General features: G+C 48.4%; 1 long non-coding RNA gene across 1 annotated transcript in view; it reads right to left on the bottom strand.

Moving 5' to 3' along the window:
* Positions 1-5,927: 5,927 nt before the first annotated feature.
* Positions 5,928-8,898, bottom strand: part of LOC121233141 — a 44,437-nt gene continuing 41,466 nt past the window's right edge. Inside the window, exons 8-9 of the long non-coding RNA XR_005931937.1 lie at positions 8,366-8,473; positions 5,928-6,192 (exon numbers count right to left, since the gene is read on the bottom strand). This is a non-coding gene — a long non-coding RNA (uncharacterized LOC121233141). The remainder of the gene's footprint in view (positions 6,193-8,365; positions 8,474-8,898) is intronic.

Here is an 8,898-nt window from a genome sequence, read left to right as displayed (position 1 = left end):
CTAAACCTCTAACCCAGATAATCACCGAAACCCATAACCCTAACTAACACCTAACCCCTAACCCTACCCCTAACCCCTAACCCTAACCCTAACCCCTAACCCTAACCTTAGCCCAACCCTAACCCCTAACCTGTGCCCTAACCCTAAGTTGTGCTGTAAGCTGTGTCATCATCTGTAACTCTAATGGACTTAACTCTAACTATAAGCACAATTGTAATTTTGAACCCTCATCTTAATGCCTAACCCATAGTGGTCCTAAGGTCGTGCTGTACACTGTAGCCTGTGGTCTAATAGTAAGGCTGTGACCTAATTGTGTGTTTTATAGTGTAAGTTTGTAACTGTGATGGCAGTGAGTTGTTATGCTAATTGCTGTGGTGTGGGGTGTGTCCTGTTGTTGTAGTTAGTCATGTGGCTGATTATTGGGGGTGGGATTATTTGATGGTGAGGGGTTGGTGGTAGTGGGTGGCATGTGAGGCAGGGCTCTGTGCTTTTGTTAGGGTTGTTTTTATGGGGTGGTGCTTGGGGATGGGCTGTGATTAGGGGCTGGGGAGGGGATTCTATTTGTGAGGGGGTGGTAGAGGGTTTGTGGCTTGTAGGTGGTGTTGTGGGAGGTGTCGTGGGCTGCGGTTGGGTTTTGGCATGTGGGTGGGGCTGGGGAGGGTTGTGGGATGTAGTGTATAAATAAAAAAAATATTAGAAATATAAAATTTTGGTGCAGCAGTAGAAATTGGCTTCCTCCCCTGGAGCAAATTTTTTTATTATAATAAAATAAAGAAATTATTGATATTTAAAAAAAAAAATAAAAAAAATCTTTGTTCCTGGGGAGTGTACCATTTTCTACTGCAGCTTAAACTTAGCTGTAACTTTAAAGTTTACAACTTTAAATGCAGCAGTACTGCAAATTTTACAGTTAAGCACTGCAGTACTGCAAATTTTACAGTTAAGCGCTGCAGTACTGCAAATTTTACAGTTAAGCGCTGCAGTACTGCAAATTTCAAAGTGCTGCAATACTGCAAGCTTGCAGTAGAAAATGGCTTCTGCCCTGGGAGTAAGTTTTCCTTTATTTTTTACCTCTTTACTCCCAGAGACTGAGCCATCTGCTACTGCTCTTTTAATTAAAAGTTTCACCAAAGCAACCTTACAGTTTCACAATACAGTTTCACCACAGCAACCTTACAGTTTCACAGTAGCAACGTCACCGTTTCACCAAAGCAACCTTACAGTTCACAGTAGCAACGTCACCGTTTCACCAAAGCAACCTTACAGTTTCACAGTAGCAACGTCACCGTTTCACCAAAGCAACCTTACAGTTTCACAGTAGCAACGTCACCAGTTTCACCAAAGCAACCTTACCGTTTCACAGTAGCAACGTCACAGTTTCACCAAAGCAACCTTACAGTTTCACAATACAGTTTCACCAAAGCAACCTTACAGTTTCACAATACAGTTTCACCAAAGCAACCTTACAGTTTCACAATACAGTTTCACCAAAGCAACCTTACAGTTTCACAATACAGTTTCACCAAAGCAACCTTACAGTTTCATATTAGCAACTTCACAGTTTCACCAAAGCAACTTTAAAGATTCACAATAGCAACCTTAAAAAGTTTCACAATACAGTTTAACAATAGCAACTTCAAAAATTGCAATACGAAATGGCTCCTACCATACCAGTAAATTTTTATTTTTTTTTCTTAATTACACCCAGAGACACCACCATATCCTATTGCTTTTTATTTTTGCTTCACATTGCATTTAATTACAAAGCTTACAGAGCATTTTCCACCAGTTACAGAGCATTTTCCACCCTATCACTCTTTTCAACATTCCTCACTGCCATTACATCCCTCGCTGCACATCCAGAAGTTTTTCTCCCCAAGGTGATGGTAGCTCCACAATCCCTGTTCCCAAGGACAAAACAAGTGACCTCCACTCCTCTTGACAGACTGTCCACTTCCACCCCTAGGCTCAAAAATAAAAATTGAAAGACATCATTAGATCACAAACTACAAAGAGCACCCACTATTTTACAAACCCACCATGCAAAAATATAGTTACACGCACACACTTCACAACCCTGGCCCTAATCAACGCTGGCCATCTAGTCCAACTCACCCCACCCTTCACCCACAAACTCCTCAACTGTCTCCCAACTACTATCCGCAAACCAGCGTAAGTCCCTGCACTGACTGGCAATTACCACATTCCAGGGGAGCGCTCCACAGGAACACTATTCCCGGTAGCCTTGAAAAAAAAATCACCCTGCCTGCCAAAACCCCGGCCCAAGCCTTACCCTTGTCTGAACATTGGCGATGAACATCGCCTCACAGAGCGGCTGGGACAGGGGAAAAAAAAACCCAGCCAGGGGAAAAAAAAAAATCCCCCGGCTGGGGTTTTTTTATTCTAATTGTATTTTATTTTTTTCTCATTCCCTAACAAACATCTCTAGCTTTTTAGTGGTCTATTGGAGGTTGGATGTAAACATCATAACCCTACAAGGTTACACACATTCACAACACACCACTGATTCACATCACACACACGCTAGGCCTCACTCTCAACTAACCCCATCCCCACCACCAAAAGGCATCAATGGGCCACCGCCCCTTACCCCCAGCACCCGGGACCTCAGAAAGAACCCTGCCTGCCAAACCCCCCGGCCCCAGCCCAACCTCCTTCCAAGCTCCCCACAAACTGCCCTTCCATTACAGCAACGCTTCAACACACACCAGCTGCCCCATGCGTAGCTTTTTCAACCAGATACTTAGCTTTCATAGCAGCGCATGTCACAGTCCAACCTCCGTAGCAGCCACATAGCCCAAACACAAGGTTCCTTCAATCGCCTTGTGCCCCATGATCACCTGCAAAACCAACACACAAAACTGTTGAATAGACACTTGACCCTTGGCATAAAAAAAATCCTCCACAGCTCCAAACTCCTGCTTCCCAACTACTCCAAAACAAAAACCTCAATGCATTAACCATTTCTAGAAGCTTACCACAAAGTGTCCACATGAATAATATTATCACCCATGCCCACCTACTGCCTTACTATATTCTACCTCACAAACCACTTGCAATCCACTCCACTACTCACATGCAATAACTCAAAAATTATGGAACCCTCAATGCTAACAATCTAGACATATCAACATTTCACCCACAGACTCTTATCGCTGTTCCACCTACCCCTGACTCTACATCCCCGGGCAGAGCAGCTCCAAGCCAAACACACCCATGCACACAACACACACAACACAGAACACTACCAACAAGGTGACTCAAAGAGAGAGAAAACTCTCGGCAGGAAGAATGACACCCAGACAGGAGGTGCCATCCAGCAAAATGACCTACAGCGTCCAAAATCACGAACCGAGGAGGCTCTGCGACAGCCCCAAAGGAGAAGAGGCACAAGTAACAGCCCGTTACAAGACAGCACTGACAAAACCAAGAAGATGGATGCATAAGAAGCCTGTCATGAAGACCTAGGAACATCAAGATGCAGGGAAGAACGCCCCAGTCCAAGGCAACACACAGCTAGAGAGCAGAGCTGACAAAGCAGCCCGGAAGAGCACCGCAAAAGAGAACCAGTGGGAACCTTCCGGCACCAATCCACGCTTCAGAGGTCCGAGCGCAAGAAGAGAGGCACCCGATTGGCACGGTGCCGATGACTAAGGGCATTCAAGACCCTAGGGACAGTGCCCAAAGCGCATGTCATGCTCCCTGAGCGCAAAGACTGACGGTGGCTTTGAGACCCAAGGAAGATCTAAGACATAGAAAACAAACTACACACCACCACAGACACAAGGCTGGAACTGCCCTGCCCAGCACACGCTGGTCTCATGCTGAAAAGCAACCCGCTCCCTTCACCTGCCCAAACAGGACTGCTCCTGGAAAGCCCTCTCCCCTACACTAACTTTAAAACCCCTCCCTGCAATTCCCAGCTGTGTCCCTCCCTCCCAGCCTCTCCCAAACCCAGGTCCCTCAACTTAACTTTCAGAGGGCCAAGGCTACAAATCCATCCTCCGCAAAAATCACATGGGCTAACTAGGATGATCCGGCAGCTACCAGGTTCCTCTTCATCATCTGCAGTGAAGACAAAAGAAAAAAAAGCAACAAAATCAGAAGAGGCAGTAAGTAACCCATCAGCCAACACCAACTACTTTCCCAACCCCCCCGCTTAATCACACACACCACAGTGTTACACTTACCTGCTCATTCCAGAGTCAGACCCTGCAACCATCATCTCTCATGGTACCTAAGACAGCAAGAAACACAAAATGAGCATAGCACTCACAAGAAGTCACTGGCCCCACGCTCCTCCCTCCCTAAGCTACAGCTCACCTCAAACGCTCATCCCATTTCAAATATGGTCCGCACAGCACCTGCAAAACAAGAAGGTAAACGCTTAACCGAGCAACACCACAAAGTACTTTGATATTAAACACCAACCGCGTCCCAAACCACCCTCCCCTTCTCACACTGCTCATCAGCCCTGCGACTTCACCCCTCCGAGGCTGCGTTGCTCCGCCCTGCAAAAAACAAATGCAAGGGATGCTTCTCCAACTTAGCCAACAATACAACACTTCCAAAGGAAACGTTCCTTTAACCCAGTAGTCACGACTCACCTTGCCCGAGTCACCCTCCCAGTACCGATGGCCCCGCTTCGCTCTTGCTTCGTACCTCAAAATAAAACAGAAAAAAAAGAACCCTATAAACTAGTCATAGAGCCACGGCCACATCTTCCCTCTGATCCACTCTCACACCCACCTTCTACGCTGCTCTGCTCCCCTCCTCCGTTGCTCTGTGGCACACAACTTGTCCCTCTTTGAAAAAAAAATATTGAACGAGTCACCAAGATGCAGAGCAAGAGCTTAAACAATTCCAGAGGTCTCCGATTCCATCTAGGAAGACCATCTGGAGTCCAACTACAGCCTGCCATCTTAGAAAAAGAAAAGACAGGGGCCAAACTTTAGGCCCATCACAGTGCAAGACTTAACACCTTAGAGACTCAAATAGCTTCATTACCCCTCACAGCCCATGCCACACAGCTCCAATTGTCTCCGTAAAACACTATCAATGTGGCTGTCCACAGAGCCCACCGATGGCTACTAGAGCCCAGATAACTGTACAACCCTTGCCTAAAGAATTAAGGCAAATCAACATTTCACCCACAGACTCTTATCGCTGTTCCACCTACCCCTGACCATACATCCCCGGACAGAGCAGCTCCAAGCCAAACACACCCGTGCACAAACACACGTGACACAGAACACTACCAACAGGGTGATTCAAAGAGAGAGAAAACTCTCAGCAAGAAGAATGACTCCTGGACGGGAGGTGCCATCTGGCAAGATGACCTACAGCGTCCAAAACCACCAAGCGAGGAGGCTCTACAACAGCCCCAAAGAAGAAGAGGCAAAAGTAATGGCCCCTTACAAGATGGTACTGTCAAAACCAAGATGATGGATGCGTAAGAAGCCTGTCATCAAGACCTAGGAACATCAAGATGCCGGGAAGAACTCCCAGTCCAAGGCAACACATGGCTAGAGAGCAGAGCTGCCAAAGCAGCCCGGAGAGCGCGCAAAAGAGAACCAGCGGGAACCTTCTGACACCGATCCACGCTTTAGCGCTCCGAGCACAAGAGAGGCACCCGATTGGCACGGTGCCGATGACTAAGGGCATTCAAGACCCTAGGGACAGTGCCCGAAGCACATGTCGCGCTCCCTGAGCGCAAAGGACTGACGATGGCGTTGAGAGCCAAGGAAGATGTAAGGCACAGAAGACAGACTACACAACTACACACCACCACAGAGCCACAGGCTGGAGAAAATGCCCTGCCCGGCACACGTCTGGTCTCGTGCTGAAAAGCAACCCGCTCCCTTCATCTGCCCAAACAGGACTTCTCCTGGACAGCCCTGCCCTCCTACTCTAACTTTAAACCCCCTCCCTACAATTCCCAGCTCTGTCCCTTCCTCCCAGCGTCTCCCCAGCCCGGGTCCCCTCAACTTAACTTTCAGAGGGCCAAGGCTACGAGTCCATCCTCCGCAAAAATCACATGGGCTAACTGGGATGATCCAGCAGTCGCCAGGTTCCTCTTCATCATCTGCAGTGAAGACAAAAAAAAACCAAAAAAAACCCACCAGCAACAAAATCAGTAGAGGCAGTAAGTAACCCATCAGCTAACACCAACTACTTACCCAACCCCCCGCTTAATCACACACACCACAGTGTTATGCTTACCTGCTCATTCCAGAGTCACACCCTGCAGCCATCATCTCTCATAGTACCTAGAGACAGCAACACACAAAATTAGCATAGCGCTCGCGAGAAGTCACCAGCCCCACGCTCCTCCTCCCTAAGCCACAGCTCACCTCAAATGCTCATCCCATTCCAAAGGTGGCCCGCACAGCGCCTGCAAAACAAAAGGTAAATGCTTAACCGGGCAACCACATAATACTTTGATATCAAACACCAACCTGGCCACAACCACCTCACCTTCTCAGACTGCTCATCGGCCTGCAGCTTCATCCCTCCGAGGCTGTGTGCGCCACCTGCAAAAACCAAAGCAGAAGATATGTGCTGAGAGGTTGCTTGAAACCTCAGCCTGCCCGGACTGATTCCCAACTTACTCTTCTTTACCATGGCCACTCGACCACCCTACTCAGTCATCAAGAGCTTGCCACATCAAGGCATGCGTACCGCCTGCAAAAAACAAATGACAAGGGATGCTTCCAACTTTGCCAACAATACAACACTTCCAAAGGAAACGTTCCTTTAACCCAGTAGTCACGACTCACCTTGCCCGAGTCACCTCCAGTACCGATGGCCCGCTTCGCTCCTTGCTTCGTACCTTCAAAAAAAAAAAAAAAAAAGAACCCTATAAACTAGTCATAGAGCCACCGGCCACATCTTCCCTCTGACTCCACTCACACACCCACCTTCTTACGCTGCTCCCCTCCCCTCCTCCGTCGCTCTGTGGCACGCAACTTATCCCTCTGCATCTTAAAAAAAACATATTGAATGAGTCACCAAGATGCAGAGCAAGAGCTTAACAATTCCAGAGGTCTCGATTCCATCTAGGAAGACCATCTGGAGTCCAACTACAGCCTGCCATCTTAGAAAAAGAAAACAAAAAAAAAACAAAAAAAAGACCAAACTTTAGGCCCATCACATGCAAGACTTAACACCTTAGAGACTCAAATCTGCTTCATCACCCCTCAACAGCCCATGCCACACAGCTCCAATCATCTCTGTAAAACACTATCAATGTGGCTGTCCACTGAGCCCACTGATGGCTACATAATCTCAGATGACTTGACAACCCTTGCGTAAACAATTAAGTCAAATCAACATTTCACCCATAGACTCTTATTGCTATTCAACCTACCCCTCACTCTACATCCCTGGGCAGAGCAGCTCCAAGCCAAACACACCCATGCACACAACACACACAACACAGAACAGTACCAACAAGGTGACTCAGAGAGAAAACTCGGCAAGAATGACTCCCGGACAGGAGGTGCCATCCGGCAAGATGACCTACAGCGTCCAAAACCACCAAGCGAGGAGGCTCTACGACAGCCCCAAAGAAGAAGAGGCAAAAGTAACGGCCCCTTACAAGATGGTACTGTCAAAACCAAGATGATGGATGCGTAAGAAGCCTGTCATCAAGACCTAGGAACATCAAGATGCAGGGAAGAACGCCCAGTCCAAGGCAACACACGGCTACAGAGGGGAGCTGCCAAAGCAGCCCGGAAGAGCGCCGCAAAAGAGAACCAGCGGGAAACTTCTGGCACCGATCCACGCTTCAGAGGTCCGAGCACAAGAAGAGAGGCACCCGATTGGCACGGTGCCGATGACTAAGGGCATTCAAGACCCTAGGGATGGCGCCCAAAGCACATGTCGCGCTCCCTGAGCGCAAAGACTGACGGTGGCTTTGAGACCCAAGGAAGATGTAAGGCACAGAAGACAGACTACACAAACTACACACCACCACAGACACAAGCTGGAACTGCCCTGCCCGGCACACGTTGGTCTCATGCTGAAAAGCAACCCGCTCCCTTCACCTGCCCAAACAGGACTTCTCCTGGACAGCCCTGCCCTCCTACTCTAACTTTAAAACCCCTCCCTGCAATTCCCAGCTGTGTCCCTCCCTCCCAGCCTCTCCCAAACCCAGGTCCCTCAACTTAACTTTCAGAGGGCCAGGGCTACGAATCCATCCTCCACAAAAATCACATGGGCTAACTGGGATGATCCAGCAGTCGCCAGGTTCCTCTTAATCATCTGCAGTGAAGACAAAAAAAAACCCAAACAAACAAAAAAACCCCAACAAAAACAGAAGAGGCAGGAAGTAACCCATGACCAACACCAACTACTTTCCCAACCCCCCCGCTTAATCACACACACCACAGTGTTACACTTACCTGCTCATTCCAGAGTCACACCCTGCAGCCATCATCTCTCATGGTACCTAAGACAGCAAGACACACAAAATTAGCATAGCAGTCATGAGAAGTCACCGACCCCACGCTCCTCCTCCCTAAGCCACAGCTCACCTCAAATGCTCATCCCATTCCAAAGGTGGCCCGCACAGCACCTGCAAAATCAAAGATAATTGCTTAACCAAGCAACCGTGAAGTATTTGATATTCAACACCAACCCAGCCAACAACCACCTCACCTTCTCAAACTCCTCATTGGCCTGCGGCATGGCTCCTCTGAGGCTGCGTGCACCACCTGCAAAAACCAGAGCAGAAGGTGCATGCTGAGACACCGCCTGAAACCTCCGCCTGCCCGGACCGATTCCCAACTTGCTCTCCTTTACCTTGGTCGCTCAACCACCCTGCTCAGTCATCAAGAGCTTGCCACATCAAGGCATGCGTACCGCCTGGAAAAA

This window comes from Aquila chrysaetos, unplaced genomic scaffold (assembly GCF_900496995.4).
Source record: "Aquila chrysaetos chrysaetos unplaced genomic scaffold, bAquChr1.4, whole genome shotgun sequence".
Lineage (NCBI taxonomy): Eukaryota > Metazoa > Chordata > Aves > Accipitriformes > Accipitridae > Aquila > Aquila chrysaetos.
This window is presented reverse-complemented; position numbering and strand designations above follow the sequence as displayed.